This window comes from Cervus canadensis, chromosome 5 (genome assembly GCF_019320065.1).
Source record: "Cervus canadensis isolate Bull #8, Minnesota chromosome 5, ASM1932006v1, whole genome shotgun sequence".
Classification (NCBI taxonomy): domain Eukaryota; kingdom Metazoa; phylum Chordata; class Mammalia; order Artiodactyla; family Cervidae; genus Cervus; species Cervus canadensis.
The window spans coordinates 51,845,060-51,871,034 of NC_057390.1; the positions used below are offsets into that span (position 1 = coordinate 51,845,060).

The following is a 25,975-nucleotide window of genomic DNA, read 5'->3' on the forward strand; positions in this document are numbered from 1 at the left end:
AATCCATGGTGTACTGAATAGACTATTCAGAAGACTTAGCCTCAGTGGTCACACAGCTCTGGCATCACCTAATGTAAATTAAAAGTTAGACTCAAAAGAATTAGTCATTTTTTAAAATATTTTAGCAACACCCTAAAACAAACCTCAAGAAAATTTATAGAAGCTAATCAAGAAGATATAGCAGTTATTACTACATATACATCTAACATAGGAGCACCAAAACATACAAAGATATAAAATACATAATAAACCTAAAGGAAGAAATGGACAGCAATACAACAACTGTAGAGGACACTAACTCTCCATTATGTCAATGGACAGATCATGCAGACAGAAAGTCAAGAAGGATACAAGCTTTAAATTAAACATTAGACCAGATGGATTTTATAGATTTGTACAAAACATTCCATCCAAATGCAGCAGAATGCGTATTTTTCTCTAGGACACATGGAACTTTTTCAAGTATGTACCATATGTTAGGACACAAAACAAGTTTCAATAAATTTAAAAAGATTAAAATTATATCAAGCATCTTTTCGTATCACAATGATATGGAACTAGAAATCAACTACAAGAAGAAAGCTGGAAAAAGATATGTGGAGATTGAATGGCACACTACTGAACAACTATTGGGCCAATGAAGAAATAAAAGGAATTAAAAAAATACACAAAGTCAAATGAAAATTAAAAAATGATATGCCAAAGATATCAGATACAGAAAAAGCAGTACTAAGTTGATAACAATATAAGAAACAAACAAACAAAAAATCCTAAATGAATAACCTAACCTTTCACCTAAAGGAAAAAGAAGAGCAAACAGAATCAAAAGTCAGCAGAAAAAATCATAATAATAAAGATTAGAGTAGAAATAAATGAAATTAAGAATAAAGAGATAATAGACCAATGAAACTAAGAGCTGATTCTTTGAAAAGATAAACAAAATTGAAAACCATTTAGGGAATTCACTAAGAAAAAAGAAGACTGATAAAAGAGGAAACATAAAAATAAATATCACAGAAATACAAAGGATTAGAAGAGAATATTATGCTGTATACTAACGAATTGGGCAGCCTAGAAGAAATGCATAAATTCTAATGCAACTTTGCAAGACTGAATCATTATGAAACAGAAATTCTGAGTAGATTGATCCCTAGTAAAGCAATTGACTCATTGGAAAAGACACTTATGCTGGGAAAGACTGAGGGCAGGAGGAGAAGGGACAACAGAGGATGAGATGGTTGGATGGCATCACCGACTCAATGGACATGAGTTTGAGTAAACTCCAGGAATTGGTGATGAACAGGGAGGCCTAGCGTGCTGCAGTCCATGGGGTCGCAAAGAGTTGGACACAACTGAGTGACTGAACTGAACTGAAGGGAATAATCAAAAGCATGGTAGTTTCACAGGATAGATTTATTTTTAACATCTTAGAGAAAGTTATAAAGCATATCTATAAGAACTAGTTAGGATTTTTTAAATTTTAAATTGTTTATTGGTGCGTTATGATCCTGAAGTTAAGATTTGGGACTCTGAAATCAGATATCCTAGTTTTTACTTTCAGTTCCATTACTTCTCTGTAGCTTTGAGCAAGTATCTTGCCCCAAACTCAATTTTCTCACTTGAAAAATTAGACTTTATCTTAAATTTCATAGTTATTATAAAATATTACATGTATACAGAATAGTATATATGCTGAAAGTATACAGTGTTTATGTCCATATCTGCTTCTTGATGGATATGATTTATTAATTGTAATGAAGTCCATGTTGTGAATCTTTTTCCTTTCAGCTTATGTTTTTTGTGTCCTATGTCATGAAGATATCCTCTTACATGATCTTCTACAAGCTTTAGTCTTCAATCTTTCACATTAAGGACTAAGAGACATCTGGAATGTGTACGTGGGGGGTTTGTTTGTTTGTGTGTGTGTGTGTGTGTGAATGTGTATGCTGAGAAATGGTCAAGATTCCTACTTTTCTATAAGGTTGTTCAGTCAGCTAACACTATTAAATGAAAGCTTCTCAGGCAGTTCAGTGGTAAAGAATCCTCCTGCCCATGTAGAAGATGTAGGAGACAAAGTTTCGATCCCTGGGTTGGCAAGATTCCCCTGGAAGAGCAAATGGCAACCCACTCCAGTATTCTTGCCTGGAAAATCCCGTAGACAGAGGAGCCTGGAGGGCTACAGTCTATGGGTTTGCAAAGAATTAGACACGACTGAGCATATAAGCACATTAAATGAAAACATTGTTCCTCTACTATACTTCAATAGCACTTTTTCATAAATCAAATGTGGATCATAAACATATCATAAATATGTGTGTGGGTCCATAGGCTCTACTGTTTAATTTGAATTTAGTCTCTCCTCACACAAAAACCATATGCTTAATTAATAGCTTTAAAATAAATGTTTATAGTTAGCAGTACAAATCCTTCAACTTTGTTCTCCTTTAAGATTGCTTCCATATTCTTGGCCCTTTGAATTTCAATCAGTCTGTCAAGTCCTGCCAAAAAACCTGTCTGGATTTTGATTAGAGTTGAAATAAATCTATACATCAATTTGGGGAGATTTTACAATATTGAAGCTTCCAATCCATGAATATGGGGTCTCTTTCATTTATCTTAGGTCATTTTTGTTCTCTTTGTCCTAGTTATTTGATTTCACTATGATATGTCAAAGTTTTTCTTTGTATTTATTCTGCTTTTGATTTATTGCACAATTAGAATTTAAACAGGTCCTGTCCCACAGGTGGTGGCAAAGTTTGCATGAGCATGTGAAATGACTGGAACACAGGAAAGAGAATAATTGTCTCTTAATAACCATAATTGGCTTACTTCCTCTCCCTTGGTTTTCCCATAGAAACATAGATTTAAAGTTCTTAAAGGTAGAATCTGTCAATGTATTTGTCCTTGGAGATTAAGATAAGAGGTAACTAAATCTACCTTTAACTCTGCTATTACTATTCCCCCCCCCCACCCCCACCCCAGAGGAAGAAAAGAAGCTGGAGATGAGATGCTATCTACCCAAAGAGAAGAAACCAAGTTGATTACATGTGCACTGGGATGAAATACAAAGAGATACTGGGAATCTATGTATAACTGAAAAAGGGACCAGATGTGGCATCTTAAGAATGTCCAGGCGGTATTCTGTTGGACACTTGTCTGCTTCTAGTTCTAGAAATAATTTACTATGGGGAGTCTATGAGATCTAAAAAAATACTTAAACTGATGTATTCCATGAAAACTGATGTAAGTTGGTCAAACTATAGCTCTATTTTTTTCGTGTCAACTTATCTAAACTAATGGAGAAGGAAATGGCGACCCATTCCAGTATTTTTGCCTGGAGAATTCCATGGACAGAGGAGCCTGGTAGGCTACAACCCATGAGGTCACAGAGTCAGACACAACTGAGTGACTAACACTATCTAATCTAAATCTTAGCCTTAAATATTTTAGTTAGCAAATGCTAAATATTCAGGATTAAATTGGGGTGTTCCATTTAAAAATGCAAATAACTACCAGATCCTGTGAACTGTACATAATTCTAAAGTGTTTTTGTCATATTTTCATATTATCAAATCAAATTTTTGTCTTTGGCATGCAATGTTTGTGAATAAAAAATTTGTATTTTTATGTTAATATACAGCTGGAAGAAAGTACATAGCAGTTATGTGATGACTGAAAGACCCAAAAGCATAATAGTGATGTTTTGAAAAATTTAATCCATTAAAAATTCAGTTAAGTGAAAAAAGAATACGTTTAACATATGGTTGTACTAAAAGCAGGACTGGTAAACATTTTAGCATAACATGATATTTTTGAGCAATTTTACTTTTTAAACGGATATTTTCAGAAAATGGAATGAATGACTTCTTCATCATCAAAATTATAATTTTTTTTTTAACAGCATTTTGTCAACCTCCATTATATAGCTTTTCAAGATTTCTCTAGTCTTGCTTCCTCTGACCTTTAAGCACATATTATCTCTTACTCTCTGAGGTAGTCTGCAAGTCAGGTTTGTCCCCATTCTTCAGATCCAGAGGTCTCTGTTTCCTTGTCTTTCTCTGAAAATTGCTCCCTGGATGCCTCTTTCCTCCTTAAGACCTGTTTATCTCTTGAAAGTCACTCCTTCTTTGTACTGGTGTTAATTTATTAACTACTGTATTGCACATGCAACTTAATCTGCATCTGGCTTTTGACTCATCAATCCTTTGTCAGGACTTATGGTTTGTCAAGATACCCCAAAGTAATGTGCAACAGATTTTCTCCTTCCTTCTCTCTTCAAATCGATTCTTTCTCTCTACTCAAATCAACCGCTTACATTCACTTTGTCTCTGCCTTAAAAATTGCCCCATCTTTTGGATATCTTTAACTGACAACCATCACATTTGTCAGCTCATTTCACTTTTATGATTTGTACTCTGTTGGTCCTCTTCTTACATTTATAATCATTTCTTCTTTTCTTGATGATTCTTCTCTGGGGATTTTTTTTTTTTAAGTTTTGATCTCCAAACTGTGCATACCATTTCCATGTTTCCTTATATACAGCTAGCACCATTTTGATAAAACATAATTAATAATTATTTCTAAGTTTATATATAATGGAGGAATTATCTCTGTTAGTATGTAATTACAATTTTAGACATTTTCACAAAAATCACTTTCAAGTATCTTAAGCCAAATTCAGATGTACCTGCATGCTAAGTCACTTCAGTTCAGTCTGACTCTTTGTGACCCTATAGACTGCAGCCCACCAGGCTCCTCTGTCCATGAGATTCTCTAAGCAAGAATACTGGAGTGGATTGCCATGCCCTCCTTCAGGGGATCTTCCCGACCCAGGGATCTAACCCATGTCTCCTGCGACTCCTGTATAACAGGTGGATTCTTTACCACTGAATCATAAAGGAAGCCCTAAACACAACACATTCAACACATATTCTTGACTCCAAACATATTCCATTTTTCTATTCTCTAATAGAATAAAAGGTATCAGTATCTGTTGAGCTCCAGAGCCCATGTACGATTTTTATTAATATTTTACCACTACTCATATGATATCATCAAACATTTATTAACTCTGGAGAATGCTACTTACTCAACATTTTCCCCCCAAATCCCCGCATAACCCTTCTCATTATCATGCTTAATTGGGACCATTTACCACTTTTAAATCAAATCACTAAAATCTCATCTTTTTGTTCTTTTCTCTTAGTTTGGACCATTTCTTCATCTTAACCTCCAAAAATCTTTCTAAAATTTATATCTGATCAGTTTTCTTTCCCCACACTCCTGTTTAAAATGCTCCAAGGGCTCATCTGCCTTTTCAGCCCCAACAGGAAGGAGAGAGCTGAACAGGTGTAGTTGACATATGAATGAGAATCGGGGGCTTTTTTTTCCTCCCACAAATCACATCATTTTAATGACTTAATAAAAGCTTTCTAAACTTATTGATGATCATCCAAAACTGATTTGTCAGTAAGAGTACTTTAGGGTAAGAGTATTAAGTTTTGTTTGTTTTTACTTTAATATTTAAATGAATGAGAAAAAGAAAAGAGTGACCATTGTGACTTTGGATCTTGAGAAAAAAAGTAAATGACTGAAATGTGATTGAACTAGTTGCTACTTTCCATCTGGGGAGAAAGTTTTCTATGTTTTGTTTTTCTTTGTTTCTGTGATTCTCATGGTACCAGGTGTAGAGGACTATTACTCATATTTACAAATGAAAAGAAGAATGTTTAGTTGTAAACCATACCCAAGAGTTATATGGCTGGCAGAGTTCTGCAAAAAGCAGCAAAGGCTGTGCTTTTAAAAAGTTCTTCCTTCTATTAGAAGGGAAAAAAAAAAAAAAATATATATATATATATATATATATATATATATGCCAATGTAAATTTACTTGATATTCTTTTGCTAGGTTTTGTAGCTAATGAGAGAAGTTATTAATAATGGCTAGGTTATTATTTTTTCCCCAATATAGATGCCTACAAACTCAAATAGAAATGAAGATCTAGGCATTTTAAAAACCAACTTCTTTTTTTGATCATTATTCTGGGGGAATAAAAAGTGTGTCAAAATAAATGGAAGGTGGGCACTGAAATAAAACCAAAACTTTTACTTTTAAGGCAGACTGCTAAGTATGCTCTTAATATGAATTAAAATTGTATGTTTCATGCTTTCTCCCTTCTTTATATAGTTGTTTTCCACAGACATCTTCACCATCTGAAGTGTCCCATTTTTCAATATGTCCTATAAATATATCCTATATTAATTTTCCTTAAGTAATCATCTGATCACTTCTAAAGGCAAAAAGAAAATTCCACTTCTTTGCCACATCTCCAGTTCTACCTTCTACAGTTGTTAAAATCCTTGCATTTATTTATTTTCTTCCAGATTCTCTATATGCATCAATAAAAATATTGTGTTCATAGTATTTATTAATAAATCACATATTATTTGCTAGTTAACTTTTCTCAATTAGAAAGTATACATGTTTCAGTGCCATTCTCCCATATCATCCCACCCTCGCCCTCTCCCACAGAGTCCAAAAGACTGTTCTATACATCTGTGTCTCTTTTGCTGTCTCACATATAGAGTTATCGTTACCATCTTTCTAAATTCCATATATATTCGTTAGTATGCTGTATTGGTGTTTATCTTTCTGGCTTACTTCACTCTGTATAATAGGCTCCAGTTTTGTAAAGTAATTACCCTCCAATTAAAAGAAATAAATTTATATTAAAAACAAAACAAAATACAATTGAGTCCAAAGCACATTTTAAAAAAAGTTATAATACAGTTATAAAGTAATAAAATGAGGATAAATGGAAAGCTAAAAAAAAAAAGAAAGAAATATCTGCCTATATCTACATAAAATACTATTTTTTAACAAAAAGAAAACCTGTTATATATTCAGTTTATGTTAAGAAAAATTTATTTTCAATTTTGAATTGTATTAATAGACAATCAGATTCTATTCTTGTATTGGCAAAATAGACATCACAGTAAATTAATGTACATTTGATTTCAATTTCCAGTCTTTGTCAGATGTTATATTGAAAAAGTGAAAATGAAGTCGCTCAGTCATGTCTGACTCTTTGCGACCCCATGGACACCAGGCTCCTCCGTCCATGGGATTTTCTAGGCAAGAGTACTGGAGTGGGTTGCCATTTCCTTCTTCAGGGAATCTTCCCAACCCAGGGATCGAACCCAGGTCTCCCGAATTGTAGACAGACACTTTACCATCTGAGCCGCCAGGGAAGTCGTTACATTAATACTCAATAAATGATATTTGTAAACATTCTTCTGTTTGAAATTATTGTGATGCCATTTATATATTTTATGTTGGCATAAAAATAAGAAATTTCCCTTTTTGGGGGGGTAAATAAAATGGAATTTATTAGTATCTTAATAGTTGAAAGTAACACCTATGAATCAATATGGGCCTGTTGCATATGAAGGATTCTTGTGTTTAGAAAATTCAAATTCTTTAAGGATATTTAATAGGTTTGAATTTCTATCTCTTTTCAAGGCATAATTGATGATGTCATATCACTTATTTTAAATCCCATTTCTTTATTTAAAAGTTTTGACATATTTTCTTCTGCTTATTTGCTATTTATAAAATAATATTTTAAAAATCAAATCACTAAAATCTCATTTATTTGTTCTTTTATCTCTTTTAGTTTGGACCATTTCTTCATCTTAGCTTAATTTTGGTTATAGAATAAAACCTGAAACCAGATTAACTTTCTTTAAATAGATGAACAAGTGGTTCTAAAGACATTAATGGAACAAGTCATCAATTTGTTCCTTCCTATTTAAGTCAGTCACTGCCAGAGAATGTTAACTAGATATATTGAAGGCAGGAAAGTATTTTCTTTCTAATATTGATAGTAGTGATTTTCATGTCCACAATTAAACCCAATTTTGATGTTAATTTAAGATCACATTTAAGAAATACCTGCCTATAGTGACATAAATGAATATTGCTTAAAAGAATACCTATTGTATATTACAAGTTTAGTTTATGTGAAGGAAACTTCTTTTCAATTTTGAATTATATTAATCTGTATGTGTGTGTGTGTGTGTGTGTGTGTGCGTGCACTCAGTCTTGTTCAATTCTTTGCAACCCCATGGACTGTAGTCCACCAGGCTCCTCTGTCCATGAGATTCTCCAGGCAAGAATACTGGAGTGAGTTTCCATTTCCTCCTCTGGGGATCTTCCTGACAAGGATTGAATGTGCTTCTCCTGAGTATCCTGCATTGGTGGGCAGATTATTTACCACTGAGCCACCTGGGAAGCAGAATTATACTCATAGACTTCATCAAATTCCATTCTTGCTTTGACAAAACAAACACCACTATAAATTATGTATATTTATTTGAATTTCATATCTTTATGATTTTATATTAATATTCAAAAAATGATATATGTAAAATGTTCTTTTGTGATCATTATGATGTATTCTTGTATATTTTAGACTGTTTAAAAAATGTAAAAGCATTCTTTCTTAAGGGGTAAATAATAATATTTATTAGTTTCTTAATAATTGAAATAGTTATTTATTAGATTCTTAATAGTTGAAATAGTTTTTAATAGTTGAAAGTAACTCACCTGTGAATCAATATGGGCCTGTTGCATATGGAGGATTCCTATGTTTACAAAATTCAAATTCTTCAAGGTCATTGAATAGATTTAGGTTTTCTATCTCTTACTGAGGCATAATTAATGACTTAATGATGAAGGAAATTATTTTTATGTCCTTTGAATTTTCAGATTAGCTATCTTGTTTTTGTGTATGTGTGTGTGTGTGTGTGTGTGTTTTCATTTCTTGATCTATTTGTCTATTATGTGGATGCCAATTTTTAAAGGCTTTTATATTTCAGCTATAGCACTAAATTAATAACTTACCTCTTATTCTTCCCCTATGTTATTAATGTTTCTTTTGGACTTCATTCTTTAATTTGCCTTTATACTTATTTTATTTTTCTTGAAAATAATGTTTGAGTGGTAAGCAAAAATGATCTCTGGTTGGATTAATGCAAAGATTAAAAAGAAGAAGAAAGAAAAGTACAAGGTAAAAATTTGAAAGTGATATTAAGTTACTTTCATAGACAATATGGAGACTTATGAAAATGATTTTCTAAAGGAAGAAACTACATAGCAAAAATTTAAGCAGAGGTAAAAGCTTCCTATGAACATGAAAATCTGTCACAAAGGCACACGGATGCTGACACCGCCAACAGGGGTGCAATTAACCCCAGTGCCAGCCCTTCTGACATTTGCTCAAGGTGTGTTCTTTTTATTTTCTAAATAAAGTACCCTTTGAATATAGTCATTCTTGAGGTTGTGACTGTTTGATTCTGAACTCATTAGGAAAAACTAACTCTATGAAAACTGAGTAGGTCTACATGTTTCAGACAAAATGAGAGAAACTCAAATTTACTATTATTACTATAGCAAGTGTTTTGAACAATTTCCTGGGAAATATGAGGTATATTGTGCTTCCCCAATGGTTCAATGGGTAAAGAATCCATCTGCAATGCAGGAGACATAGGAGACATGGGTTCGATCACTGGGTCAGGGAAGATCCCCTGGAGATGGAAATGGCAACCTGCTCCAGGATTCTTGCCTGGGAAATCCCATGAACAAAGGAGCCTGGTAGGTTACAGTCCACAGTGTCACAAAGAGTTGAACACGACTGAGTGATTAAGCATTCAAAAAAGAAAAAAATGAGGTATATGAATTAAACAAAACAATTTTATTTAAATTTAATTAATTTACATTTTGGCAAAGAGTGAGCATAACTACTTTGATGTCTATTTATTGGCCAACACAACTTAAGTCTCTGCATGCACACTCTGTCATGTCTGACTATTTTTGATCCCATGAACAGTACCCTGCCAGACTCCTCTGTCCATGGGATTTTCCCAGGCAAGAATACCGCAGTGGGTTGCCATTTCCTACATCAGGGGATCTTCCTGACCCAGAGACTGAACCCATGTCTCTTGTGTCTTCTGCATTGGCAGGTGGGTTCTTTACCAGCTGAGCTACCAAGGATTCGTTTTAAATTATTAATCATTTTTGATCATTATTGATCTATGCTTCCTTATAAACTTTGTTGGTTCTAATTAATGATAAATATTTACTTAATATTCAGCTTTTCATTTCTGGTCTTTTCTTCAGGATAATCTCTTAATATTTTTAAAATGCTATCCCAGCCTTTTTTGAAATCATTCTTTCTTCATGAAGATATCTCAGACTCATTTGGGTATTTTCAGGCCCAGTTTTGGAACACATGGATGAAATGTATTTTGTTGAGTGGAAGAATGCAGACTCAGAAGACTACATATTATATTCTTCTAATCATATAGCATTCTAAAAAACCAAAACTAAGAAATGGAAAACAGAAATGTTTGTCAGTGGTCGAGGAGGTGGTGGCTGACTTATGATAAGACCCACAACATTTTTAACATAATGGAACTGTTCTGAATGGTACTAGAGTGGTGGATACGTGGCTTTATGCATTTATCAGAGCCCATAAAGTTGCACATCACAAAGGATGAGTTGCAAAGTATGTAAATAAAAAATGCATCATGGACCTGGCATCCTAGAATGTAATACAGACTGGGATAGATGAATCTAACTGAATAAAAACTTTATTACATACTCTTACTGCAGGGAATGGAGAGCAAAAGAGAACATGATCTAATTAACACTGAAAGACAGTATTTAGACTGAAAACTGTAAAGTTAAAGAGAAATGTAACCGTGATAAGTACTGTACTCTGGTTGGCACTTGTGTGCCATACTGAGGTACAGTATAACAATTCTGAATATGCTTTATGTCTATACAGGTTAACCAAGTATATAAGCGAATAGTGGATTGTGAGGTCAAATTTCTTACTGTGGGATAGGGTAAATATAGAGATATAAGAGAAAAACACTAGAATGAAATGGTACTAAAATGGAGTAGGAGACATCATTATGAACTTAGCTTTAGTTGAATATAGGTACAGATGGATAGATACAGAAATAATAATAGACATGTGTGTGTACGTATGCTTGTTGTTTTTGTTCAGTCACTCAGTTGTGACCGACTCTTTGCGACCTCATGGACTGCAGCAAGCCAGATTTCCCTGTGCTTCACAATCTCCGGGAGCTTGCTCAAACTCACGTTACATGCATATACATCCTAGATAGTTTGGTAAAAGACTCTAGAAGCTATAATAATCCAATAGCTAAGAGCACACCTGGTACCTAGTTCTGTAGTTTTTAAATGTCATGACTCAATGAAAAGAACAAGGGATCCTTATAGAAATGGCTGACGGTAAGGCCAGATCAGGTAATGTACTCAATGAGGCTGGAGAACTTTTTAGTTCCAGAAAGCAAATAATTCTTCAAAAAGCTAAGGGAGTGGAAGTGTCAAAAGAATCCAGAAGTCAAATTGAAAGAGCTACTGATGGTCAAAGCTGTAAAAATTTTAGCAATAAATTTCATAGTGTGATACTGGATTAAAACCAATGTATAAAACAAATAAAAATGAGTCCATACTAATACAAATGAATGATTGAGCAAGTAAATCAATGGGGGAGAAGGGACAAATCCTCCTCATGGAAGAATTAAATAAAATGTAAGTAAATACTGCCCTCTCCAGGAGATGGAGCTGAAATCCATGATTGTTCATGTTAGAATGCTTAGAAAATTTAATTAAAAGGAAAGTTCCTTTATCTGAATAAGAGTATATTCAAAAATCGACAAAGATTTTATTTAATAGTTCATATTAAATCTTTCTACTTGTGAAGAGGAATGGGACACAGGAATTCTCCCCAGTGCCACAAGCAAGGAAAAAATTAAATGAATGTACAATAGAAAAGAAGGAAAAAATATTCCCTTTTAAAATAAATGACATATTGTGTACATGGGCACTCCACAACAATTGGTTGAAAATTGTTAAAGGTTTCTAGATTCAAGACCTGTACACAGAAATCATATATTTACATACATTAGTGATAAAAATAGAATCTGAAGGCTTATACGATATCCTTTATAATAACATAAAAATATGCCCAACATAGAAAAATAAGTCTTATAAAAGACATTCAATATCTCCTCAGAACATTAACTAGTGCTGCTACTGTTGTCGCTACTGAGAGAAATTTAAAAAAAATTGAAATAACTAAAAGGCCATTATAGATACATAAAAGTGAAAGTTATAAAGATAAGTCCTAAATCTATAAATTGAATGCAATAGCAATAAAAATTACTCAGAATCTTGAGAGTTTTGGGGAGGGGGTGTTGGGAGGGTGGAGGTGTGAATTCATAAGCTTGTTTGACACTTCTGGAAACATATAGGGAAAATATCCAACACAAGCTGACAATAAAGATGGAGGCATCTACTGGATACCAAGGATAATTTTAGAGTCATAATATAAAACAGCATATTAGTGCAAGGATAGACAAATAGAGCAATGGAATAAAATAGAAACTCAGAATCAAATGCAAACATAGTCTTTTGATGTGGAATGGTGATACCATTTCAGTGCAGTGGAGAAGATTTTCAGTAAACTGTTTATCTCTTCCTCCATGCTTTTCTCAATAATCCTTTTATAATTCTCTTAAATAATTTTATTTTTCCATGTTCTTATCTAACATATAGTTATTTCAGGAACTCTGCTAAACACAGACGTGAGAGGCTTGACTTTTACGTCTTCACAAAGAATTTTATATTCTCCTCCTTCCTTAAGTGTAAGCATTCTGAAGATGCTGACCTTGTGCTTGTGTACTTATCAGATCCAGAAATCTGGTGTAAATAAACACAAGTACAATTTGCTTAGGGTTGATTGCAAAACTGGATATATTGAAGAAAAGCTTTCCAAATGCATCTTCACTCCCTGTGAGCAAATTAACTTCTGTTATATTTAATGGCTTACTTAACATTAATGTTTGCCTAATAATCATAAAGGTATTTAATGTTATGAATGTGCATATTTAGACCTCTTGTCCAGGTTATGTTTTTTAGAGCCTTCATTAATTTGTTTCCTAATTATTCTGTGATACCTGTTTTACTTTCTTCTTTTACCTCTTGGTTAGAAGGCAAACGCGTGTGGGAAGAGTTGCCTATGTTTCTAGCTTTTGCAGTATAATGGTTTCTCTTCTTATTGTATTCTAGATTTTATAAATTGAGTCCTGAGAATTTGGTCTTTAATATTATTCCATTTTAAATCATCATTGTTTTGCTTATAGCCCTTTCCTGTAAATATCCAACTACTTCAGATTACTTTATGCTCTTTTCATAGCAGTTTGCTTGAGAACTTCCCCCAACTCTTCTCTTAATCAGTTCCCTGATGCTCTGAAAGGATGAGGTTTCTGAAACATTGCAGTGTGGTCTGGTATTTGATTCTGTCTTGTCACAGTTTTCATTTGAAGGAATTGAACTGTGAGTTCATTTTTTTCCTCTATGTAAATCTTCATTGATCGTCTTCCAACTATTTTTCTGGTTGACCGTTTTCTCAGAAGCTTTCACTGAGAACCTGAAAAGATGATATTGTAATGTATCGAGTTCAAACTCATCACCCACTGTGTTTACACAGAGCTAGTTCACTTTTTGGTTGTAACAGATTCTGAATCTCTTAGGGAGAAGAAAACATAGGTGGAGTGGTACATAGAGTCTCTGATAGTATCTGTTTGTGAGACCAAGCTTGAGGTTAACCTCAGGAGGTGGCTGAGCAAATCAGCCATAATTATACATAAATCACCTCCCTCTTGAACCTTTCTCCCCTCCCCTAATCCACCCCTCTAGGTTACAATAGAAAGTTTTAAGAACAAAAACTTTGCATCATGTGCAACTCACAGAGTTATGAAAGGATACTGTGATGAGGAAGTATGAGAAATTAAATGTGGCTACATCATGACACAGGAATAATGTACCTGAAGAGTACATGAAGTCACGTCATGAAAGAGTGTAAATGCCCAGAGTTGAAAGTGTAGATGTGCTACAGTTAATGGGAAGTTTTCAAAGAGGAAAGAGATGTGATGGCATTTGTTATTTGAAGACAAATCAGGTAACACTGTACAAGACTCACTAATTTTGGAGATGTTTAAAGATATTAAAATGTCAATGACTAAAGTGTATTCATTCAATGTAAGTTTTGATAAGGAAAAATTCTATAAAGTGTATGGATTTGAGCCTTGTCTCATTTTATAAGTGCTGTAGGATAAATGTATAGCTTAGTAAACTTAGCTGCAAATTCTAACTCTAGAACATTCCAGTTGTGAGATCTTAAGCAAATTACTTCACTTCTTACTTTTCATTCAAGTAAAAGGATAATTGGAGAAGGAAATGGCAACCCACTCCAGTATTCTTGTCTGGAGAATTTTATGGACAGAGGAGCCTTGTGGGCTACAATCCATGGGATAAAAAAGAGTTGGACACAACTTGACTAACACAAAAGGGGTAATAACTAGTTTCATAAAGTTTTGCATAGTTGTAGGAAATAGTACATGTTAAGCTTCCGAAGTAAAGTTAGTGACAAAAATAGATACATAATAACTTATGCTTAAGTCTTTTAATTAAGGGCATTTCTAAAGATTAATTTCTAAGCACTCTTTTAATTCTGCATATAATCAGCAGAAGTCATTGGCCTACTTTGCTTAACAAATATTGTTATTTTTCCCCATAAATACAGTTTTAATGTCATATGTCTGGATTATTTTTGTTCCTCAATTCTCTTTACTATACAAATTTATATATACTCTGGCAACAATAGAGTGGAAGAAAACTTGAAATCACATTGAGAGAAACCTACTTCTACTTCTACTTGGGACTCAAGATAGAAATCGGCCCTCCTTGGCTTGACATAATACTCCCTGTGTATCATTATTTACCATATCTGATAGCAGTAACTTTACTCAATGTTCAATACCAAATCAGCCACCATAAGATGTTACAATAAGAAGGTTGAAGATATTAGACTCTACATCATGATTATGGCTGTGGAATGGATTTGAATGTTTATGTTGACATCTCAGTGATCTTGTTGAATAGGGAAGTTGAAGTGGCAAAAATAAATAAATCAGTTCTCAGGCTTCTGGCCTGTTAGTTTGGATGCGTTTTTAGTATTTTGTAAATGACAAATCATCTATCTCTTTATTTACTATTTTTGATCACTTTCTCCTAGCAACTATTTGAACACATAATTTAGCATTTCTTAAATTATCTTTAAAGGATACACTTTTGTGTAATCATTATTGAGAAAGGTAGGATTTCCTGAAAACCAAGGAGAGATACCTTTCAGATATCTCAATGGTAAAGAATCCACCTGTCAAGCAGGAGACACAGGAGATGCAAGTTTGATCCCTGGATCAGGATGATATTTTGGAAAAGAAAATGGCAACCCACTCCAGTACTTTTGCCTGGAAAATCCCATGGACAGAGAAGCCTGGTGGGCTATAGCCCATGGAGTCACAAAAGTGTCAGACATGACTTAAATGACTAAACACAACAAAGGAGGTATTAGGTCACATACTGCTAGTTAGGGGAAAAAAAAAAAAACCCTCTAAAGTTATCTAATAGAATGAACCATGATTTATTTCATTTTCCCTATGATTCTTGCTCTCATAAAAGGCCCAATCTTGCCGAAGGCTCTTTTCCCCCCATATTCCTGCTAAACATATGTAATAACTTTCTATTTGAATGTGTTCAACTCTACTCTTAGCTTCCATTTTCAGATTCAAATATTAAAGTTTGAAGGTGTTCTGAATGAAATTTCCCTCTTCCTATGGTACATTTGATATGGTTTATTAAAATAGCACTACCTCAATAATAAGTCATCCCAAGAAGAGTAATAGAAGCTTTTAAAATATTTTATTATATTTATAATATTATAGTTTGGAAAATAAATGCTAATATTCCAAGATATTATTCCACATAAATTAATCAACAAGTGTCTGATAGCATCCTGGGCATATAAAAATAAACAAGATAAAAAAATGTTTCCTACTCTTTAGGATTAATCCTGTGTTGTGCTCCGCTTAGTCACTCAGTTGTGTCTGACTCTTTGTGACCCTATGGACTGTAGCCCACCAGGCTCCTTCGTCCATGAGGACTCTCTAGGCAAGAATACTGGAGTGGGTTGCATCCCTCCTCCAGGGGATCTTCCCAACCCAGGGATCAAGCTGAGGTCTCCCATATTATAGGCAGATTCTTTACCATCTGAACCATCAGGGAAGCCTTTAGGTTCAGCACTGATGTCAAAAGAAAACATGTGCAATTTTCATCCTCTTTAAGGAAGAGCTGGTGATCAAGAGTTAATTTCTTCCAAAGAAAAAGTGGATGAAAGGGGAAAAGAAAAATAGTCACTTTATAGAGGGTAAACCTGGCAGACACTACCTTAACCAAGTGATCAAGACTAACATCCTTGGGAATAAAGTACGTTAATGTTATATACTTACTGACATGAGGTCAGAAGAAGGAAACTTTTTCTCTGTGGTATCTTTCTTGAAAATTCATCAGCACAGTCTAAGAACAAGAAAACATCAGAAAAAAAAGTCAAATTGAGAGACATAAAAATATGACCAGTGTCCTTGAAAAGTATCAAAGTTATGAAAAATAAATATTGAGAAAATGTCACAGATTAGAAGAGACAAAGGAGACAATGACTAAAAGCAATATTTTGTTGTTGTTGTTAGACCCTGAAACCATAGGAAAAAAATACTTAGGAGTGAAATCCAATAATTTTTTTAATTTAGTTGCCAATGTTGTGCCAATTTAAGCTCCCTAGATTTAATAAAATATTATGGTCATATATTAGTAGAAGGGGAAGCTAGGTAACATGTAAACAGGTACTAAAATCTGCATAAATTAAAAATCACTTAACTACAATGTTGGTAAGTTCTAACTTAAGTAAAAAGAAAGGTACTCTTGAGAACACATATGAAAAATATCTAGAATAGAGGTGAACAAAATATACTCTGCTAGTCAATTTCTGTTCTGACTAATTTTAGGATGGTCTGAGATCTAAGAACATTTTTAATGTTTAAAAGAATTGCAAGCAATGTAAAACAACAAAAAATATTGACAAAAGTCATACATGGTCTGCAAAACTGAAATATTTACTACTGGCCTTTTACAGCAAAATGTTGTTACAACAATAATATTGGTGGGTATAAACAACATTTGCTGTAATTTTTGTGATATTTCTCTTCTTACCAAGTCCAACCTCACTCTGCTCACTGCACCATAGGCTGGCCAATGAATCTGAGAGACAAAATGTTGAAGCAAGAAACAAGACTTTATTTGGAAAACTAGATGACTGAGAAGATGGCAGACTAATGTCTCAAAAAGACTGTCTTGCTGGGGCCTGGATGCCAGGTTCTTTTGTGGATCAGAGATGGGGGAGGTGAGATAACAAGGTAAAAAGACCATTTAATTCTTGCAGATAGCTCCTAGAATGGCACATATAAGGTGGGGGTGGTGGTGACTGTGTTAGTTTAATTTCCTTACAGATATTTCACAGGTGGTGTGAAATGGAATATCTCCTTGTGAGCTAAACAAAGGCACATTAATTTAAGGGTCAGGCAGAGGGGGGCAGGGTTCCCTGAGGCAGGCCATTATGTATGTCTAATATAACAAAGTTGGCAAAACAAGAGTTAACGTCACAGAAGGAGATTCAGTATGGAGTCAGAATTAACCTTTCCCAGTTACAGTGAGTCTTACTAGCAAGTGCTGTAATTTTTGTAATCTTTCTCTTGCTCTCTCTACACCTGATGCTCACAATTCTACTTCATAAATCAGACTCAAATTTCTTCAATTCTCTTCATCTTATGCTCATTATTTCAGAATAGCCAACATGATTTGTTAATGGAATAGTAATTTCAACTGAAAAAAATTCACAACTTAAAAGCTGAGAATTATGTTTTATTTGGTACACAAAACTGAGGACTTAAGCCCGGGATGCAACCTCTCAGCCCTGAGAGACTGCTCAGAAGAATTAAGGGAGAAGCCAGGATACATAAGGATTTTTGCAACAAAGACTAGTTTGTCAGAGCATCAAAAGATTACTGTTAATTAAAGAAAATCAGATATTTCAAGTTAAGGAATTTAGCACTTATATATGCATAGGAAGATGCAAAAGTTTAGGCTCATTGAAATCATTGTTTTGATATGACCTTAGCTATCTGGGACCTCTATCCTGTATTTTCACATCCTAAGTCTCTTCAGGATACACCACTGGGAGTTGCTGCAGAGGTTGACTACTTGATGGCAGGCATCCTATTTCTGTCCCGGGTTTCTCAGGGCGCATCACTGAGGGGGTTGTAATGTGATGACTTGATAACTGTAACATCCTTTATTTACTGATATAGCAGGCATCATTTTTTCATTGGCACTCCAAATGCCTAAATGGTCTATGGGTCTCCAGTCTAATTCCTCTTAAATTCTCTTTTCCACAGTTAAGCCAGAATGACCTGTTTTAGAAACACACAGCAGGTCATGTCACTCACCAGCTTATAGCTATCCAGTCACTTTAAATAAATTCTAAATACACTCCCATGGCACACTGGGTGTTGAGGCTCTAGTCTTTGTTTAACTCACCAGTGCTCACTCGTCCTCTGCCCATCAGGCATTCCAGTCACATGACTATTATTTCCACTCCTAGTTTTCAAAAAGACTATCATCTAATCTGCCTTCACATTTGCCTTTCTTTGACATGGAGCATCCTTGCATTTTAGTACTTTACTCTTTCATCCTGTTTATGTTCTTTTTCTTAGATTGATTCCTTCCTCCTTCGCAGTTTTTGGTTTAAAAGTTTCTCCTTCCAATTGTTCTGTCTGTGAACGGATGTGGATAGGCAGGTTTTGGAGGAAGAATTTTTGTAATTTTTGTAATCTTTTATAATCTTTTCTGGAGCATCCAGTACTGGTAACAGCCTGCATCCCAAGGTTTATATTTTTAGTTATATGGGTATTAAAGCTTCAATTGTAAAGCTAGCCAATTGTAACCAAAATTATCAATTTATAAAACCTAAGGATGTCTTGTAAGTTTAAAGAATACCTAGTCAATCTCTAATTATAGCCTGAATGTATTCTATAGACTTTTAGGCGAGAATGTCATCTTGGTCTGAAATAACTCCTCAAGTAAACAATGTTCCTTGAAGACATTGAGCTGAAAATGAAAGTGTGACATGGTGGAAAATCTAATAAGCAAAGATTTCTAATTGTTCTATTGTAAAACTCTGCAGCAGGAAAGAATTATTGAGAGTAGGCTTCCTGCTGGCTCTGCCTCTATGCGAACCCTGAAATCTGATTCCTGCAAGTAAGTAGTGGCAGCTGCTGTAGGAGGCACACTGCTGGGTTTACTGTTCTGGTTTTCCCTGCTTCAAAGTGATATTTTAGAAATAGGTAATGACTATTTCCCAGGGTACCTATTCCATGGTCTTCATTTGTTACCCTGGGCAACTGTTCCCTCCAAGCTGAAACTACCACTCAAGAATTTATTGGAAAGTGTAAAAGAATTGTCAGTAAAGTTTAACTTCACACTTTTTTTAGTTATGCTGTTCATATATTCTTTAGTGAAATGTGTTATACACAAGAAAACTCAAGATATATATTGCTTTGTAAGAAGTGTTAAAAAGTATTAGTTCAAAAGAGTTTCCTAGAACTCCAACTAGACTATTAATAAACATATGTAGTTTTTAAAAATTTCTTTTGTTTTAGACTACTTTTCTAAACTATTGAGCGAAAAGCATGGTTTATTTAACTCAACCACTCAGCTGTGAAAAGCTTCACTCTTTGGCATTAAAAATAATAAACTAATTGCTAACACTCACTCTGTGACTTTTATCCAGAACATCAAAATCTAATGATATAAAGACTCAATAGGTAGGAAAAAAAAAAAAAAAGGTGAGAATGAGCCTTTCAACCTCAAACTTTAAAAAGGAAAGCTACCACTAAAATATTTTTGATGGAAATTCGTGCATATGAAGTACTGTTTTTAAAATGTCTTTTACTAGAGATAAGTAAAAAGTATGAAATGTTAAATAGTTTGCCTTGATAATTCAGTTTATAAAGACTGCTCTGCAGTTGTCCTGGACTTTCACACTTCAAAACAGATTATATGTTTGCCTGTGCATGTCATTATCATCAATAACAATGATAAGATAGTGGTTTGTCCAAATGCCTATGAAATCCAGGTAGGCAGAAGACTGGATTATCTGGGGTAAAAAATGATTGTAAAACATCAAGCTTTATTATAGGAAATCTTCATATAATAATGTCTGATTCCATGAGATCAGATTAATGGCTCCACTGCAGTGAAATTACTTATTGAATTAAGATCCTGCTAGTTTGTGGTGCCATCATTCTGAACACTAATTAATATTAACACACAGCTGGATATGTACCCAGTAGAGTTCTATGATATTATTCTTAGTAAGTCAAGAATATCTCAGACCAAATCTCCCAATCTGGATTAGCTTCAATTCATTAATTATCTTTATCAAACACATTGTTGTTGCAGTTGTTTAGTTGCTAAGTATTATACAATTTTTGTGACCTCATGGACTGTAGCCTGCCAGGATCCTCTGTCCATGGGATTTCCCAGGCAAGAATACTGGAGCGAGTAGCCATTTCCTTCTCCAGGGGATCTTCCCAACCCAGGTATCAAACTTGCATCTCCTGCACTGCACGTGGATTCTTCATCATTGAACCATGAGGGAAGCCTTATCAAACATGTAGAATTTTCTAAAAGTTCCACCACTGAGAGAATAAAAAGTAGTTTGAAGAATTTCATTGTACCAGATAATTTCTATTAATATTGTTTTGTTTAAATAAAAATTTCTGGTACATTTAATCACTTGAAACCTTAAGAGTAAATAAATTGTCAACAAGAATGATGTATTTTATGACATAGGTGTAACTGGACTATTTGGAGTGTTGGTTATAAAGGAAAGAAATGCTAAGCTTAGCTTGAGAGTTCTCATAAACTTCTCTGGGAAGAGACTTTTTACATATAAAATATAACCTTGATCTGATGACCAGAAACTTTAGACAATTCAAAATGAATTGACACCTCAAAAATAAAATTCTAGTCACATAACCATGAATAACATAAAAGAGAAAATTAAATGATAATTAACTAAAATGTGTCATGTGTGCTTAGTCACTCAGTTGTGTCCGACTCTTTATGACCCTATGGACTGTAGCCCGCCAAGTTCCTCTCCATGGGGATTCTCCAGGCAAGAATACTGGAGTGTGTTGCCATGTCCTTCTCAAAATGCGTCATAAGCAAGCCCAAAAACCTTTTGCAAGATGCTATATGTTCTTCCTTCTTCCTTTCCATACATCCTTCCCTTCTTTTTTTATTTCTTAAATAATTTCTTGTTTAATTGTAAGAGATTAGAAGAGGCACACATAATCAAGGAAGAATACAAGAGTGTGACAAAAATTTAGAAAAAGCACATCAGGAAGATCTGAGCTCAAAATGAGCTGTGACTTGTGAGCATGTTGAATATAAGAAAAGTGAGACTTCAGGGAATGTTTACAGAGAAAGGCAAATGAGCAAGAGCACTCAAACTGTTTGAAGCAGGTGCTATTATTTCAAAGAGGTCAAAAAAAGAGTCTGCTTTACTATAATTTTTCTTCTATTTCCATCATCAAGTAGAAGTTCTTCAAACTTAAGAGTGGGGTAAATGTAGAAAAGAAATAATTAATCCTTAAATTGGGTATTGCACAGTTTAATGCCTATAGGCACCAGAGAGATAACAAATTAGAGAGACATGCAGAGTGTTAAAAAATGAGAATAATGTGGTACTGTTGAGAACTGGAAAGCTCATCTTTATCTAAAAGGATTCACGCTCCATTGTAAAAAATAAAAATATACTTTATTTGGAAAATGCTGCCCAACAATTCTTCCTTTTCTGCTGTCCTTTATATCAAATATCTTATAAATTCTTCTGTGGACTTCCAATTCTAGTATTGTGGTGTGAAGATGCACTGAAAAAAAAATATTTCAGTACATAACACCCGTGGATACTGAATATATTATGTGTGTTTGCTAAGTTGCTTCAGTCGTGTCTGACTCTGCATGATCTTAGGGACAGTGGCCGCCAGACTCTTCTGTCCATGGGGTTCTCCAGGCAAGAATACTGGAGTGGGTTGCCATGTCCTCCTCCAGGGGATCTTCCCCACCCAGGGATTAAGCCTGCATCTCATATGTCTCTTGCATCAGTAGCTGGGTTCTTTACCACTAGTGCCACCTGGGAATGCATTATAGCAAACATTATCTGTTTGGTTGATTGATTTTGTTCCTCTTTGGTTTTGGTTTACATGCTTCAGGTTATTCCATACTGGTCAAAAAAGTAAAAGAAACCTCAGTGGTCATAGATAAAAAGGAAACTAGAAGCCAGAAGTAAGTCAGCAGAGATTTGAAGCTACTCTGGTATCTATACAGACACTGATAACTAAGAGACTATTTTAGTGGTTGCTCAGGAAGCAGGGCACATTGTTGGACCCCCTGAAAAGAGGATAATTGGAACACCTACCGAAAAATAGAACCCATGCAGTTAAATTCTCAGTGAAAGATGGTATGAAAAATGCACTGTACTCTCAAAGGGAGATAACATTCACCTACTGTCTTGAAATGGGTATGGGTTCAAAAGGGTGTCATTTCAGAAGTAAGAAATGTTTATCTGCCCTAGCATGGGCTTTCCAGATGACTCGGCAGTACAGAATCCACCTGCAATTCAGGAGACTCAGGTTTGATCCCAGGGTCAGGAGATCTCCTGGAGAAGGAAATGGCAACCCACTCCTGTATTCTTCCTGGGGAAACCCCATGGACAGAGGAGCCTGGTGGGCATAGTTCCTGGGTCACAAAAAGTCAGACATAACTGAGCACACTTCCATATGTGCCCTAGAATAGATCTGTGATTTGCACTTATCTTCTCTGTGTAGCCATTGATACCTCTTGATAAATATTAACTTGGAAAAATACATGAAAAGTGATGCTTAGTTAAACAAATGATATGAAGTAATAGAATAAAGATGTTGGAAAAAGAGACAGATGTTTATTTGTCTGACATTGAGGCCACTGTGGGAAGAATAAACAGTTCAATAAATGCTGCTGGGGTAATCATACAAAAGGATTGAACTCTTACCTCACACCATTTAGACAGTTCAATTACAGGTGAATTAAATATTAGCAAAGACAAGGAACCATGGAACTTTTAGAATAAAACATGCAATGATATATTGAAAACTTCTGGCAAGAAAAGGATTCCTTGACACAAAGTAAATTATCCCCCCCCTTCCTCCCTAGCCTGGTCTAGCCCATTCCCCTCCTCACTGGCTCCCTGAGTCCCGGGTGGGTCTGGCTTTGGGTAGCTGGGTGCGATGGCTTGACAGATAGATGCAGGAAAGGATGGATGGAGGTATACACTGAGGGCCAAGGGCATCCACTTTAAAGGGCATTGCTCAAGGTCCACCCTGGTGGGCTGGGGCCAAGCTCAGTGTTTGCAATTGGCTGCTACCTTAAAATACAAGTCCTAAACATGCCAGATTGTGTAGATTTAGAAGATGATCTATATAAATGATAAAAATTAAGAAAAACATTTTTTTTTCTGTATTGTCCACCTGGAATATGGTGGACATATGCTTCTGGTAGCTTGGGCAGTAAAGAATCTGCCTGGAATGCAGGAGACCTGGGTTCAGTTGCTGGATTGGGAAGATCCCCTGGAGAAGGGAATGGCAAACCACTCCAGTATTCTTGCTGGGAGAATTCCATGGACAGAGTATGGGATTGCAGAGTCAGACACAGCTGAGCAACAAACACGCACACATGCTTCTGGAATAATATTCACCATGGTTTTGGACAACCTTCCAAATTTAGAAGACATGCCATAAATAAGGCTGAGCATGGAAAAATTGATGGTTTTGTACAGTGGTGCTGGAGAAAACTCTTGAGAGTCCCTTGGACAGCAAGGATATCGAACCAGACTATCCTAAAGGAAATCAACCCTGAATATTCATTGAAAGGACTGATGCTGAAGCTGAAGCTCCAGTACTTTGGCCACCCGATGTGAAGGACTGACTTACTGGAAAAGACCCTGGTACTGGGAAAGACTGAACACAGGAGGAGAAGGGGATGTCAGAAGATGAAATGGTTGAATGGCATCATTGACTCAATGGACATGAATTTAAGCAAACTCCAGACGATAGTGAAGGACAGGGAAGCCTGCCATGCCACAGTCCACGGGGTCACAAAGGAGGACACCACTTAGCCACTGAACAACAGCAACAGCATATTTCCTTTTGCTCAGTAACAGTGGAAGACTCAGAGGTGGATTTTTTGGCCTTTAAAGGAAACAGAGATGATAAAGACTTCAAATGGAACTTGGACACAATATTGGAGAATACACTCAATTTGTTACACATGGAATCCAGCAAGCTAAAGGTATGGAAAGGTAGAGCCGTGGAACACCCTACATGTGGCATTCAACATCTTCTGGGAAGCAGCGGAGCAGCTATGGATACTGACTCAGAGCAACAATCATTGTCTTCAGGATCTTGGAATTCTCTTTGTTCAGATGGAAGAGGAAAGTACTATCAACCTGGCTTTGTCTCAGAACCAAAGCTAAGATGTGAGAAATAAAGGATCCATGCAAGCGGAAATTAAATTATGAAGGAGTTGGGATTTCCCATGACAGGTGCTCCATGATAATAAGGATGACCAACACTGCAACTATTATGCTATCCCAGGGTGGAAATGTGTCATATTCCATGATGGCATCTGGCCCCAATTCAGAAATGCAGCCTAGGACTCCTTGTCCTGCTTCTAGTCAGACACAATTGATCCACTTTTCTCTGGACTCCATATTCAGCAGTGAAGTCATTGTTCAAGACCTTTAGTTCCTCTGCACCACCCAGTACAGCCTGTCCCAGTGAACAGACAAATAAACCCAGCTAATTTTTCCCCAGCAGTAGCAGCAGCAACAGATGCAGGCAAGAACCCTACAGCAACATCAGCCAGCAGCAGCCATAGGGGATCCAACTCCAGTTTACTGCCCCAAAGCAAGTTCCTGTTCCTCTAGGCTGGAGCAAGCTGCCTTCTGGAATTGTTCAGTTTCCTCCAGCCTAGAGTTCTCTGGCACAATGACTGCAACTCAAAGGTAGGAAATGCTCCCCCACCTGGCCCAATGTGACAGCAACTCCAGGCAAGACCATCTTTAACCACTGTACAGACAACTTTCCGCTCTCCTCCTCCATATACCTTTGGCAGCAGGAAGCTTCAGGAGCCCAAAGAAATTTTCCTCAGATGAACAACTCAGGCCAGTTAATAGCTCCTAAGATGAACTTGCAAGGAGGGCCCTTTAAGGCCCCAAACCCCCTGTACAGCCTCACCTCAACAACAAGTCTGCATCCTCATGCGACCCCTTTCAATAGGGATATGACTTGTAACCTCTCCAACAGTTAACCAAACTCAGCAGCATATGGGACCAAGGCCACCTCAAAATAACCAGCTTAGCCAGGAATTTCAGTGGTCTATCAGCTTTCCAGGTCAGAATCCCATGGTTCAACAAGGAAACGTGTTAAATATATGCCTTCATCCTAGAAAAAAATTAAATAAATAATGATTCAAGTATTAACAGGGTTCCAAAGAATAGCAAGGAGTGATAAGTAAGACTTCCTCAGTGATCAATGCAAAGAAATAGAGGAAAACAATAGAATGGGAAAGACTAGAGATCTCTTCAAGTTAGAGATACCAAGGGACCGTTTCATGCAAAGATGGGCACAATAAAGGACAGAAATGGTATGGACCTAACAGAAGCACAAGATATTAAGAAAAGGTGGCAAGAATACACAGAAGAACTATACAAAAAAGATCTTCATGACCCAGATAACCACGATGCTATGATCACTCACCTAGAGCCAGACATCCTGGAATGCAAAGTCAAGTAGGCCTTAGGAAGTCTCACTACAAACAAAGCTA

At 35.6% G+C, this 25,975-nt stretch overlaps 1 pseudogene; it reads left to right on the forward strand.

The window, feature by feature from the left end:
• Positions 1-9,194: 9,194 nt before the first annotated feature.
• Positions 9,195-25,616, forward strand: LOC122442488 (annotated as a pseudogene).
• Positions 25,617-25,975: the final 359 nt, after the last annotated feature.